The 15,389-nt window shown below is 46.1% G+C and overlaps 1 protein-coding gene across 13 annotated transcripts in view; it reads left to right on the top strand.

Annotated features, from left to right (window-relative positions):
* Positions 1-15,389, top strand: part of MDFIC (MyoD family inhibitor domain containing) — a 236,090-nt gene that overhangs the window by 16,785 nt on the left and 203,916 nt on the right. The window lies entirely within an intron of this gene.

The raw sequence follows: 15,389 nt of genomic DNA, 5'->3' as shown, positions 1-15,389 counted from the left end.
AACAGTGAAGTACAGTAAGAACATGTATGCTTCACAATAGTGAAATGAACTTAAGGGGGTGATGGGAAGGCTCATCATAATGTTAAACAGCATCGATGGAGTAATGTAAGGCCTCCTCCTTACTAGTAAAATCATGACCATGAGACCCAGCTATACGCTTGTATTTAGCAGAGATGATGAAACAGGTCTGCCTTCTTAGGGTCTGATTTATGAAGCAGTGAATATAGTGGCAATGTGGGACAGTGGAGAAGTTGCCCATAGTCACCAGTCAGCTTTGAAGTAACATTCTATAAAATTATACCTAGCAGCTGACTGGTTGCCATGGGCAACTTCTGTACTTTTCACTTCCCCATAAATCTACCGATTACTCTGGTAGGGCAATTGAAGGGTGACATAAGGTGGTAAAACATTTCCATTCACTGTAATAACATGGTGTACAGTGCAGAAGGGATGCAGTCAATTTGCCGACGGTTGGGATCCCAGTGTTCAGGATACTGACGCCGAAATCCCACCAGCCAGAATCCCAGCACCGAGCCCGCATGGTGACCCTTAACGCTTGTCCCGCTGCCGGCATTCTGGCGGACAGGATGCCGCCGTCGAGATATAGACAGCTGGCATCCCAACTGCCGGTAATACATACTGAACCCATGCAGAAATGTGTGTAGCCAGTAGCAACCAATAATACATATTGCTGTTTAGAGAATCAGAGTTAATTCCTGGATGTAGCACAATAATGCATTAGTGTGACGAGACTTTAAATTCCTCATAGTATTAATATTATACGGCTAGTACGGATTTCATTTTGGCATTATGTGTTCTATGTCTATGTCCTGTATATCAGATTAGTGTATCGCTTTGGCTTTCTCCAGAGCTGCCACAAGACCCGCTGGTGTTGAGTTGGAAAAGCTCTGCTACACCAAATTTGCAGGTAGCCAACGCTGGGCCAGAGTCAGTGATGTAGGCAAATGCATTCACAGCTGCCAATTTGTACAGAGCGGCTTAGCAAATATATGCTGTGTACAAAAATATGCTGTGTACAAAGGTGCAACATTGCTCACAGATTACTCACTTATGAAATTTCTGAGTATCTCTATGGATACCAAAGCCAGAGACATTGCAGGTGTGTACCGAATTGTAGTTGCGGTCTCAAATATGCTCCCAAAATGGCTGCAACACCACTTGTGCACTTATGTCACCACTCCCCGTTACCTCCACTAAACGGTCCCTGACTAGCAATCACTTTGGGAATAAATCCTTTCTGTGACTACTGTCTCTAGCCAATCGTGGCACATGCGCAGTGCTACTGATGTGGCTGCGGTATGGAAGATCTACACTGTCTACATAGATAGTCATTAGGTCGACAAGGTCAAAAGCCAACAGGTAAAAGGTAAACCGTGGGTAAGGTCGACAGGTTCAATAGGTTGATATGACCATGGTCGATTCAATTTATTAATTATTTTTGTGTGTCATTTTATATGTTTAATCATACTCGCCACGCTTCGGGCAAGGTAGCCATGCTCCACTACCGCTTCGCTTGCCACAGGTTACTATTCCCAATTGTAGTCCATGTGGATAGTAAATCAAGCAAAACTTGGAAAATCATGAAACCCCCCAAAAAACTTGTCGATCATTGTCATGTCGACCTTTGGTACCTGGCGAATTTAAGCACTGTCTACTTTTTACCTGTTGATCTTTCGACCATGTCAACCTTGTGTACCTGTCGACCTAATGCATGTCACCCTATTGACTGTCAACCTGACTAGATTGCTTAGAAGTTAAGCACACATCGCTCTGTGTGCATACCCCATAGCGATAGATATCTCTGACTATAGATTGGCCTGCATGCATGCATGCCAGATCTAATCAGATCGCTCACTTCACTGGGTGAAGTGATCGGTTTTTTTTTGTTTTTTTTTTTTCCCCCTCGCTCAGCACACATTGTGCTGTGTACTCAGCACACATCTCTGGGACACATCTCTGTGTATGGTACCCACCTTTAGCCATATGTGCAGTGGCAAAAAACTTACTCCACTGCATACAAAATCAACATTGCATACAACTCGGAAACAGGCCCACTCTCGGGTTTGTTGAAAGAGTTCAATTTTCATTAATATTTTGGCTATGTATAGTAAAGTGCATTGCAAGGGTGGTGGTTGTGGAGCGGGACAGTAAATATACCAAGAATATTGGTATATTCAGTGCCATGAAACGTGAAATCCTGTGTGATCATAATCTGGAAAAACTTTGATTTACAGATCTTTTCATAATGGGGTATTTTATATGGGTGAAGATTCTTTTTCCAATGTTCCATTCCTTTGCTAAGAGTTGCAATTATTAACAGGCTGAACAGTTTAGTGGAGCTTCCATCACTAGAATGTCTCTGCTGGGGAGTAGTATTATTAAATGCGCTATTTAAGGTTTTTCCCTGTATAATATGGCCATTGTCTGTGTGATATGCTATAATTATTTCATTGTTTGTGATGCAGAGGGTGATTTCAATATCGCCTCTTTCTTTCTAAGTTGTAGTGGCAAATCAGAGGAATACTAGACAGTAGCTTTTTTGTTTGGTATTCCTAGATTAGATCTGTTAAAGCCTGTGATTTCATTGAATGGATACTAAAGGGTATAAAATACTGGCACGTTGCGTCATTTTACGTTTTTCTAGCTACATAGTTTCAAAAACAGGAAGAAAAGAGTGACATCAGTTTAGAACTGAGTAACAATAAGCACACTTATCCAGAGTGTGGAAGGTACTATAAATCTTCTATCAACTTGTAACTTTAGATGAGCAGCAGTTATTGAACATCAATGGCTCGCCTGTCTTGGATTGATTATACAGTTTACATACTATTGCTCATACTAGAAGCTGTTTATTTTCTTTTAATCTCCAATCATATTTGGCTACTATGGACAGATATGTAATTTTTAAAACCATGTAGTACTTCAGCAATGATTTTTATGATTTTAGTTATTTAGGGGTCTATTCATCATGATAAATATATCTTTTGATGAAACGTTAGTTTTCAATTTGCCAGCTTTTATTTTTTAAATAATCTGCATTACTGTACATTGATACAAAATGATCACTTCCGAAAAAATGACCCCTTTTGTGGTGACGGCTTTTATGCAGTGCGATAAGTTCCACCTGCAGCACCAGCGGTCCACACCACCACCCGAGGGGGAATATAACCCTGTGGCAACCGAAACTTGGCCAGTGTAGCGAGCCCATGAGGGGACACAATGCGCTCACCGCCAGTATTCCGACTGTCAGTATCCCGGTGCCGGCCTCCTGACCACCAGGATCCCGACAGCCAGGGTGCCATACTTATCCCATACATACACATGGTCGAGTCACATTATTATGACCACCAGCTAATAGCCAGAGTAAGCGCCGTGTGCAGCACGGACAGCAGCTAGATGGGCTGAACTGTAATTTTAGACACAGGTCTGGTAGCCCCCAGGTCTATTTTGATGGTGAGCTGCGCCACTGTAGCGTGTCGGTCAGCCCTCATGCACCTTCGCAGCTGATGTTCACCTCTTGCATCAATGGCACGTGGTGATTCGCAGTTTCCACTTCGGTTAGTAGCAATGGTGCCATTTGTCCAGTCATGATACACCTTCTCCACAGCAGTTCACAAACGGAGCTGTTTCAGAAATACTGCCACCCTTCACCCGGAAGCCGATAATCATCCCTTTTTCCAACTATGATAAATCCCCCTTTTATCCATGACAGCAATGAGTGATATGTGCACAGACGGCCTATAGCACACCTTATGTACACATCAAGCCAGCGTACGGCATGTAACGTACTTCATGGGCTACAGACTGCTGACATCAAATGTAGTAAGTGGTCATAATAATGTGACTCGACTGTGTGTGTGTATATAACGTAAAATAACGTATATTTTAGTAGACTGGGACTACAGAAGCAGGCACCAGTGGGCACTTCCTCTGCCCTGTGCCTGCTCCCTGCAGCAACCCCTGTGTCGACTCACTCGCCGCAGCCTCTCCGCACCATCTCTACTCCTGCCTATAGATTGTCCCCTGTGCCCTGTTTGGATACTCTGCCAAAGTGAGTGTGGATGCAGCCTGCACTGGTGGAGGCGGGGGGGGGGGGATATGCCATCCGCAGCCTGCAGTTACGGCGTTACGGAGTACACAGCAGGGCGGAATCTGAACAGATCCCTCTGCTGCACAAGACTGTGTAAATGGCATTATGTGAAGGGTATCATGAGCTGTATATCATCCAAAGTATGGGCACTGTGGAAATGATCAGCGCAGATTTTATAACCATTAGATTGATGATATCTCCTGCATTACAGGAATGATGAATGACCCCAACACTTTATAAAAAAGTAGGTGAAAATGTTATTTTTCACCTGTTTTGTATAAATGAAGTGATGGTGAATAGACCCATTATACAGTACTTTATTTACATTATTTCCTTTTAAACTCATGATTTCGATACAATAACCTGATTATTTCACTTTTATAATTGATATATATTCAGCTCTGAATTGAAAAAGTACCTTTGTAAAGCCAATTTAATGCTGCCAACACAATCCGATTAATGAAACATAACTAAGTGCTACCACAAAATAATATTAAAAATATCATTAATAAGTATTTTATTAGTTGGCAGTGCACAAATATTTAGCAAAAATGATTAATGAGATTAGTAATTCCTGATTTAGACCATTCAGAAGTCTTCTCTGGAGAAATATAGTCTTCCACAAAAAAACAAACCAAAAAAAAAACCACAGTTTGAAATCCGTTCCTGATTGTAATCTCTTCTTTGCATATTGCCTTCTGAAATAGATATTGAATGAGTTTTACAGAACTGTTACACAAGATTATTTACTTTATTAGTCTTAAACTAGGGCAGCACAGATGGTGTAATGGTTAGCATTGCTTCCTCACGGCACTGAGGAGTAGATGTATTATAGCGGCACTAATCATGCCGCTATAGCTCTTGCTGCTTCACCTCTCTCCTGAGTAGGAAGCATACCAACAAGATGTGGGGAGTGAAATCACCCTCCGATGTTCCCTGCTCACACCGCAGTGCATCAGATTAGTGTCTGTCCTCCTGGCCAGCTCCATTGGGCATGTGTGAGGTCTCGCAACCATTGAGAGATCTCCTGTGCACAGTCTGGACAGCAGCCAGGTGAGACACATGACTGCAGGTGAGACACATGACCTCCTCCGTGAGCCCGACGGCTCACTATCCCGATGGTCGGCATGCCGATCAACAGGGACTATTTCCACTCGTGGGTGTCCACGACACCCATAGAGTGGGAATAGAACCCGTGGCGACCGCAGGTCACCACCGAGCCCGCAGCGTGGCGAGCGCAGCGAGCCCGCAAGGGGCTTGCTGCACTCGCCCCTCCCCGCCGGGATCCCGGCGTCGGTATGCTGCCGGGATCCCGGCGTCGGTAAGGTGACCGGCGGTCAGGAGACCGCCGGTCACCCGTACTACACCCCGCAGGGGGTGGTAGTCATGTGACCGCCGGTCGGCTGACCGACAGTCACATGACCTCCTCCGTGAGCCCGACGGCTCACTATCCCGATGGTCGGCATGCCGACCAACAGGGACTATTTCCACTCGTGGGTGTCCACGACACCCATAGAGTGGGAATAGAACCCGTGGCGACCGCAGGTCGCCACCGAGCCCGCAAGGGGCTTGCTGCACTCGCCCCTCCCCGCCGGGATCCCGGCGTCGGTATGCTGCCGGGATCCCGGCGTCGGTAAGGTGACCGGCGGTCAGGAGACCGCCGGTCACCCGTACTACACCCCCAGCAGGTAATACCTGCCATTATGTTAACAAACGATAAGCAGCAAATGTGCACTTACTGTTTTTTATACATCTAGATGATTTTCAATAGTATGGTGATAGTGAAATCGCTAGATGTTTACAGATACTGTAGAGAAGAGTGATATTCTATACGATATCAGCTTTCATACATACAGAGGCTTGTGTAAGTGCCAAATAGTGCTGGTTATAGCGCATTTGTCATTAACTACCCTTGATTACATCTCCCCCCTAAGCCTTGGACTCCATTTCCACCACGACCTTAATTGTGTGGAGTTTGTATATTCTCTCCATGCATGGGTAAGTTTACCTCAGGTACTCCAGTTTCTTCCCACATTTTCAAAATATACTGGTGATATACTGGTCTCCCAACAAAAAAATGTACCCGTGCTTGTGCACATGTGGTAGGGAATTTATAGATTATAAGGTCTACTGGGGCAGGCACTGATCTAAGTTTCCAATTATTCTTTGTAAAGCGCTACACAGTGGGGGTCATTCCAATCCGTTCACACGCAGCGGTACTTCGCTGCGGTGCGAATGTGTTGGAAATATGCATGCATGGCGGCCGCAATGCGCACGCGTGTCGTTGCAGAAGAAAGTGATTGCTAGCGCGATCGCAAGAAGATTGATAGCAGGGAGGCGCTCCTGGGTGTCTACTCACCGTTTTCTGGAAGTGGAGATACGAACACAGGCGTGTCCAGGAATTTGGAGGGCGGATGTCTGATGTCGATCCTGGGACCTTCGTCGCTGGATCCGTCGCACAGGGTTAGAAGGTCTTACCCTGGTCTTGTTTTGTAGGAAACTTTTTTAGCATAGCAGGGTTACACAAGGGATTGCAGCCCTGCTATGCTAAAATACACTCCCCCATAGGCGGCGTCAAGTTGATCGCACGAGCAGCAAAAAGTTGCTACATGCGATCAACTCGATATGAGTGCCAGTATTCGTACACTATATAAATATTTGGCAATAAATAAAGTAAATAAATGTGATAAATAAATGAAACAAGGCACACTGCCTTTAAATCTTTGTGCTACATTTCTATTGATCAAGTTGGTTTCTAAGTGCTTACTGCACATTCAACTATACAGTGTTATTATTGTGCATTTGAAATGCAGTTTTTCCGGACTTTCATGCTTTGTGTGTATTTGATGTAGTGTTTTGCTAAGCACTCGTATGCTGATATTATCTCTATCGAAACTAATGTTTTCTGTGGTTGTGTCACTTATGGAACAATCAAAAAGCATGTCTTCAAGCTTTTATAAAATACGAAATTCAGTGAATTATTTGAACATTAAAACAATTTCGCCAATTTGATTCCTCTCATACTATAGCTAATTTTTCACCTATTTTGTTTAAATCAATATACATTATTGGATCTCATTTAAAAATGTATTGCTCATATTTATTTTGTTTTAATGCTAACTATACAGTTATACAGAACATTAGCAGTATTTAAACTCCTTAATGTTCATACTATTCACAGTAGACTGTACACTTTTGTCAAAATGTGTTTTGTTTTTTTTCAATGTTTTTCACAATTCTCTTCCTTACTACCCCATCTTCAGTGTTCGTTGTGCTTCTGGGACAGGCATAGATTTTATTAGAAAGCTGTTAAAGCTAAAGAAATCTAGTAACTAGCAGAAAGGTAGCCTAAAATCTTCTGCTCAAATCTGCAAGTTCTATGCAAGGTGAAGCATCTAGTGGTAGAACTTAAGGGCCATACACTCTAAGCGATTACACTGAAAGATATGAACGATCTTGTTCATTAATGAACCAGATATCGTTCAAATCTTTCAGTGTGTATGCACCAACGATGAACGATGCGCGGCCCCTGCATATTAGCATGCAGTGCTGTGGAGCCGGGTGACGGGGGGAGTGAAGAAACTTCACTCCCCCTTCACCCCCCGCTCCTGCCGGGTAGGCCATATCGGCCGCCGGGCACCTCGTGGCACATCGCGCTGTGTGTAGGGCCCATAACACTTCAAAATTGCAATCTTTCTATAAATGCTATGGAATATTGTTACAATGACTAGACATTGGTGGAAGGTCCTGTAGAAGTAGGAGATCTGAGGTGTTCCCTAATTATATAGTGAAGGAATAGTCTCAATGACTCTCTTATTTGTGCAAGATCTAGAGAATAACACAGTGGTGCTACAGAGGCTGGATGGCAGAGGAAGGTGATTTGGAATGAAACCTTGAGAGATAATTATTCTTAACCTGGAAACTGTGAGAGCCTGCTCAGTGTTTGTTAATCAAAAACTTTGATTCACATCCAGCACTGCGTCTACCTTTTCATAAATACGTATATATATTTCTCTTACGTCCTAGAGGATGCTGGGGACTCCGTAAGGACCATGGTGTATAGACGGGCTCATAAGGTTTTTGTCTTATTGCCCTATAGCGTGTTTGAATATACATTTTTAGTTTACCTCTGATTTGGTATGGCTATATTCTTTTCTATGCAGATTTTTTAGCACTTGTAACAACTGCCACTTCACTGAAGACCTGTATAGATTTTCTCTTCCTTTTTACTAATCTGTTTAGCACAAAGTTCTGTTGTACATAATAATATATATTGTTTAGAATAAACCCAATGTTCCTATACAGCAGCTTCCAATTCCCACCTTGTTAGATATTCTGTGTATATGTGTAATATATAAAGCTATACACAAATTTTTGGGCACCCATCATCAAATTGCATGTGTTACTTAACATCAAGTGAAAATAGCATATTTCTACCCAGCCACTAATTACAGTATGTATAATAGATTGTGGTATGTGGTTGGGTTTTGGCTATACTTACACAGTTTGGGGGGAGAGGTAAAAAACATTTACATATAAAATGTAATTTTTAACATTTATTAAGTGCTGACAAACTGAAGGAATAATGATATGCACATTGACATGAAATAGAAAGTGAAGAGAATGATAATCCTACCCACGCAAGTTATCGATCGAAGAATTAGGCATTCTTCCATATGTAACATATAAAAATGAATCATTTTTTGTAGCTCTTCATGCTACTGGATTTGTGGTTTTCTAAAGAATTTTTAGGTGAAACAGAAACTGAAAATAAGAAGTTCTACAGTTATATCTCACTCTTGTAATTGTGGTATAAGCAGGAAGAGGTTTGCATAAAATCGTAAAAAAAACATGGAAAAGGTTATGAATGAAGTATTATCTCCAGCAATGTATTAAGACTTTGTGGAAAGAAGATGCCCGAGATGATTATTCAGTGTATGTGTATGTATATGTATACATGCGGTGGCACTCAGTGCTCAAAAAGAAACATGAAGCCAGTTGTTGGCAATGTTTACACAAAACATTATCGTCAGGTTTCTTCAGATTTACTCTGTTCTGAATGCCAAATTAGCACAAGTTCAGATTTATCAGGATATTTCCTATATATGCACCCTGACGAAAATGTTTCTGTAAACATTGAAAGGGAGGCAGTCACTTTACCGCCTGTCGGGATCCCGGCGGTCAGGATACCAATGCCGGAATCCCGACACCAGCTGAAATACCGGTGGTTTGAGTCCCGACCACCACCTGGTTACCTCTCTTGGGTGGTGGTCCACGCCACCACCCGGAGGGGAATAGAACCCTGTGGCGACCGAAGGTCGCTGCCTGGCCCAAAGTGTGGCGAGCGGACACGCTGCGCTCCCGCGGGGTCGGCCTCCTGACCGCCGGGATCCCAACCGCCGGGATCTCGTACTGATCCCCATTGAACTGTTGGCAACAACCTGCTGCATGTTTCTGTTTGTGCACTGAGTGCCGTGTATGGATGGCTAGATAGGTGGATAGAAAGATAAATATATTTCTCTAACATCCTAGTGGATGCTGGGGACTCCGTAAGGACCACAGGGGGAATAGACGGGCTCCGCAGGAGACTGGGCACTCTAAAGAAAGATTAGGTACTATCTGGTGTGCACTGGCTCCTCCCTCTATGCCCCTCCTCCAGACCTCAGTTAGAATCTGTGCCCGGCCAGAGCTGGGTGCTCCTAGTGGGCTCTCCTGAGCCTGATAGTAAAAGAAAGTATTTGTTAGGTTTTTTATTTTCAGTGAGCTTCTGCTGGCAACAGACTCACTGCTACGAGGGACTGAGGGGAGAAAAGCAAATTTACCTGTCTACAGCTAGGTTGCGCTTCTTGGGCTACTGGACACCATTAGCTCCAGAGGGTTCGAACACAGGCATCTGTCCTCAATCGTCCGTTCCCGGAGCCGCGCCGCCGTCACCCTCGCAGAGCCAGAAGAACAGAAGCTTGAAGACGGCGAAAACGGCGGCTGAAGACTCCTGTCTTCACTTAAGGTAGCGCACAGCACTGCAGCTGTGCGCCATTGCTCCCAGCACACTTTCACACTCCGGTCACTGTAGGGTGCAGGGCGCTGAGGGGGGGCGCCCTGGGCAGCAATTGAAGTACCTTTTTGGCATAACATACATATATACAGGCAGGCACTGTATATATGTAAAAACCCTCGCCATTTTTTTCACACAGAAGCGGGACAGAAGCCCGCCGCTGAGGGGGCGGGGCCTTCTTCCTCAGCACAACAGCGCCATTTTCTCTTCACAGCTCCGCTGGAAGGACGCTCCCCAGGCTCTCCCCTGCAGTGTCTAGGTACAAGAAGGGTAAAAAAGAGAGGGGGGGCACATAAATTTAGGCGCAAAAGACATAAAATTGGCAGCTATTGGGTAATCACTTATTATAGTGAATATCCCTTAGGTTATATAGCGCTGTGGTGTGTGCTGGCATACTCTCTCTCTGTCTCCCCAAAGGCCTTTGTGGGGTCCTGTCCTCAGTCAGAGCATTCCCTGTGTGTCGGTACGGCTGTGTCGACATGTTTGATGAGGAGGGTTACGTGGAGGCGGAGCAAGTGCGGATAAATGTGGTGTCGCCGCCGTCGGGGCCGACACCTGATTGGATGGATATGTGGAAGGTCTTAAATGATAATGTAAGCTCCTTGCATAAAAGGTTTGATGACGCTGCAGCCTTGGGACAGCCGGGGTCTCAACCCGGGCCTGCCCAGGCGACTCAGAGGCCGTCAGGGTCTCATAAATGCCCACTATCTCAGATGGTTGACACAGATGCCGACACGGAGTCCGACTCCAGTGTCGACGATGATGAGGCACAATTACAGCCTAAGATGACCAAGGCCATCCGCTATGTGATTATTGCAATGAAAGATGTATTGCACATTTCAGAGGTTAACCCTGTCCCTGACAAGAGGGTGTATATGTTTGGGGTGAAAAAGCAGGCAGTGACTTTTCCCCCGTCACATGAATTAAATGAGTTATGTGAAGAAGCGTGGAGTTCCCCTGATAAGAAAGTGGTGATTTCCAAAAAATTACTGCTGGCGTACCCTTTCCCGCCAACGGACAGGTTACGTTGGGAATCCTCCCCTAGGGTAGACAAGGCGCTGACACGCTTATCTAAAAGGTGGCCCTGCCGTCTTAGGATACGGCCGCCCTAAAGGATCCTGCGGATAGGAAGCAGGAAGCTATCTTGAAGTCAGTGTATACACACTCTGGTACTCTACTGAGACCAGCTATTGCTTCATCCTGGATGTGTAGCGCTGTAGCAGCATGGACAGATTCTCTGTCAGAGGACATAGATGCCCTGGACAGGGATACTGTCTTGCTAACCCTGGGCCATATAAAAGACGCCGTCTTATATATGCGGGATGCTCAGAGGGACATTTGCCTGCTGGGCTCTAGAATTAATGCAATGTCCATTTCTGCCAGGAGGGTCTTATGGACTCGGCAATGGACAGGGGATGCCGATTCTAAAAAAACACATGGAGGTTTTGCCTTATAAGGGTGAGGATTTGTTTGGGGACGGCCTCTCGGACCTTGTGTCCACAGCGACAGCTGGAAAGTCGACTTTCTTGCCTCAGGTTTCCCCACAGCCTAAGAAAGCACCGTATTGTCAAATGCAGTCCTTTCGTTCTCAGAGAAGCAAGAAGGTCAGAGGTGCATCCTTTCTTGCCAGAGGCAGGGGTAGAGGAAAGAAGATGCACCATGCAGCTAGTTCCCAGGAACAAAAGTCCTCCCCGGCTTCCACTAAGTCCACCGCATGACGCTGGGGCTCCACAGGCGGAGCCAAGAGCGGTGGGGGCGCGTCTCCGAAAATTCAGCATCCAGTGGGTTCGCTCACAGGTGGATCCTTGGGCTATACAAATTGTATCTCAGGAATACAAGCTGGAGTTCGAAGTGACTCCCCCTCACCGTTACCTAAAATCAGCCTTGCCAGCTTCCCCCACGGAAAGGGAGGTAGTCCTGGCGACAATTCACAAGCTGTACCTCCAGCAGGTGATAATAATGGTCCCCCTCCTTCAACAGGGAAGGGGTTACTATTCCACACTGTTTGTGGTACCGAAACCGGACGGTTCGGTAAGACCCATTCTGAATTTAAAATCCTTGAACATTTATATGAAAAAATTCAAGTTCAAAATGGAATCGCTCAGAGCGGTCATTGCAAGCCTGGAAGAGGGGGATTTTATGGTATCTCTGGACATCAAGGATGCTTACTTGCATGTCCCCATTTATCCACCTCACCAGGAGTACCTCAGGTTTGTGGTACAGGACTGTCATTACCAATTCCAGACGTTGCTGTTTGGTCTGTCCACGGCACCAAGAGTATTTACCAAGGTAATGGCCGAAATGATGATACTCCTTCGGAAGCAAGGAGTTACGGTTATCCCGTACTTGGACGATCTCCTCATGAGGGCGAGGTCCAGGAAGCAGTTGTTGATCAGCGTAGCACACTCTCAGGAAGTGTTGCAACAGCACGGCTGGATTCTGAATATTCCAAAGTCGCAGCTGATTCCTACGACGTGTCTGCCCTTCCTGGGTATGATTCTGGACACAGAACAGAAGAAGGTGTTTCTCCCGGAGGAGAAGGCTCAGGAGTTAGTGACTCTGGTCAGGGACCTCCTAAAACCAAAACAGGTGTCGGTGCATCACTGCACGCGAGTCCTGGGAAAGATGGTGGCCTCATACGAAGCCATTCCCTTCGGCAGGTTCCATGCGAGGATCTTTCAGTGGGATCTGCTGGACAAGTGGTCCGGATCGCATCTTCTGATGCATCGGCTGATCACCCTGTCCCCGAGGGCCTGGGTGTCTCTTCTGTGGTGGCTGCAGAGTGCTCATCTTCTCGAGGGCCGCAGGTTCGGCATACAGGACTGGGTTCTGGTGACCACGGATGCAAGCCTCCGCGGATGGGGGGCAGTCACTCAGGGAAGAAACTTCCAAGGGCTGTGGTCAAGTCAGGAGACTTGTCTGCACATAAATATACTGGAACTAAGGGCCATATACAACGCCCTGAGTCAAGCGGATCCCCTGCTACGAGACCAACCAGTGCTGATTCAGTCAGACAACATCACGGCGGTCGCCCATGTAAACCGCCAGGGCGGCACAAGAAGCAGGGTGGCGATGGCAGAAGTCACAAAAATTCTTCGTTGGGCGGAGATTCACGTACAAGCACTGTCAGCAGTGTTCATTCCGGGAGTGGACAACTGGGAAGCAGACTTCCTCAGCAGACACGACCTCCACCCGGGAGAGTGGGGACTTCATGAAGAAGTCTTCACACAGATTGCAAATCGATGGGAACTGCCACAGATGGACATGATGGCGTCCCGCCTCAACAAAAAGCTTAAAAGATATTGCGCCAGGTCAAGGGACCCTCAGGCGATAGCTGTGGACGCGCTAGTGACACCCTGGGTGTTCCAGTCGGTATATGTGTTCCCTCCTCTTCCTCTCATACCCAAGGTACTGAGAATAGTAAGAAAAAGAGGAGTGAGAACAATACTCATCGTTCCGGATTGGCCAAGAAGGACTTGGTACCCAGAACTACAAGAGATGATCACAGAGGACCCATGGCCTCTGCCTCTCAGACAGGACCTGTTGCAACAGGGGCCCTGTCTGTTCCAAGACTTGCTGCGTTTGACGGCATGGCGGTTGAACGCCGGATCCTAACTGAAAAGGGCATCCCGGATGAAGTGATTCCTATGCTGATAAAAGCTAGGAAGGATGTAACAGCTAAGCATTATCACCGTATATGGCGAAGATATGTTGCTTGGTGTGAGGCCAGGATGGCCCCTACAGAGGAATTCCAGCTGGGTCGATTTCTGAACTTCCTACAGTCAGGTGTGACTATGGGCCTGAAATTAGGGTCCATAAAGGTCCAGACTTCGGCCCTATCCATTTTCTTTCAAAAAGAACTGGCTTCACTGCCTGAGGTTCAGACGTTTGTAAAGGGAGTGCTGCATATTCAGCCCCCTTTTGTGCCACCAGTGGCACCTTGGGATCTTAACGTTGTGTTGGATTTCCTGAAATCCCACTGGTTTGAACCACTTAAGACCGTGGAACTAAAGTATCTCACGTGGAAAGTGGTCATGCTGTTGGCCTTAGCATCGGTGAGGCATGTATCAGAATTGGCTTTGTCATGTAAAAGCCCTTATTTGATCTTCCATATGGACAGGGCAGAATTGCGGACTCGTCCTCAATTTCTCCCAAAGGTGGTATCATCGTTTCATTTGAACCAACCTATTGTGGTCCCTGCGGCTACTCGGGACTTGGAGGACTCCAAGTTGCTGGATGTAGTCCGGGCTTTGAAAATATATGTTTCCAGAACGGCTGGAGTCAGGAAGACTGACTCGCTGTTTATTCTGTATGCACCCAATAAGCTGGGTGCTCCTGCTTCAAAGCAAACTATTGCTCGCTGGATCTGTAGCACAATTCAGCTGGCTCATTGTGCGGCTGGATTGCCGCATCCAAAATCAGTGAAAGCCCATTCCACAAGGAAGGTGGGCTCTTCTTGAGCGGCTGCCCGAGGGGTCTTGGCTTTACAGCTTTGCCGAGCGGCTACTTGGTCGGGTTCAAACACTTTTGCAAAGTTCTACAAGTTTGATACCCTGGCTGAGGAGGACCTTGTGTTTGCTCATTCGGTGCTGCGGAGTCATCCGCACTCTCCCGACCGTTTGGGAGCTTTGGTATAATCCCCATGGTCCTTACGGAGTCCCCAGCATCCACTAGGACGTTAGAGAAAATAAGAATTTACTTACCGGTAATTCTATTTCTCGTAGTCCGTAGTGGATGCTGGGCGCCCGTCCCAAGTGCGGACTTTCTGCAATACGTGTATATAGTTATTGCTTAATAAAGGGTTATTGTTATGAGCCATCCGTTGAGTGATGCTCAGTTGTTGTTCATACTGTTAACTGGGTAAGGTTATCACGAGTTGTACGGTGTGATTGGTGTGGCTGGTATGAGTCTTACCCTGGATTCCAAAATCCTTTCCTTGTAATGTCAGCTCTTCCGGGCACAGTTTCCCTAACTGAGGTCTGGAGGAGGGGCATAGAGGGAGGAGCCAGTGCACACCAGATAGTACCTAATCTTTCTTTAAAGTGCCCAGTCTCCTGCGGAGCCCGTCTATTCCCCCTGTGGTCCTTACGGAGTCCCCAGCATCCACTACGGACTACGAGAAATAGAATTACCGGTGAGTAAATTCTTATTTTCTATGTACTGTGTGTGTGTGTGTGTGTGTGTGTGTGTATGTATGTATGTACACAAGCAAGTACTGCAAGT

This window comes from Pseudophryne corroboree, chromosome 6 (assembly GCF_028390025.1).
Source record: "Pseudophryne corroboree isolate aPseCor3 chromosome 6, aPseCor3.hap2, whole genome shotgun sequence".
Classification (NCBI taxonomy): domain Eukaryota; kingdom Metazoa; phylum Chordata; class Amphibia; order Anura; family Myobatrachidae; genus Pseudophryne; species Pseudophryne corroboree.
This window is presented reverse-complemented; position numbering and strand designations above follow the sequence as displayed.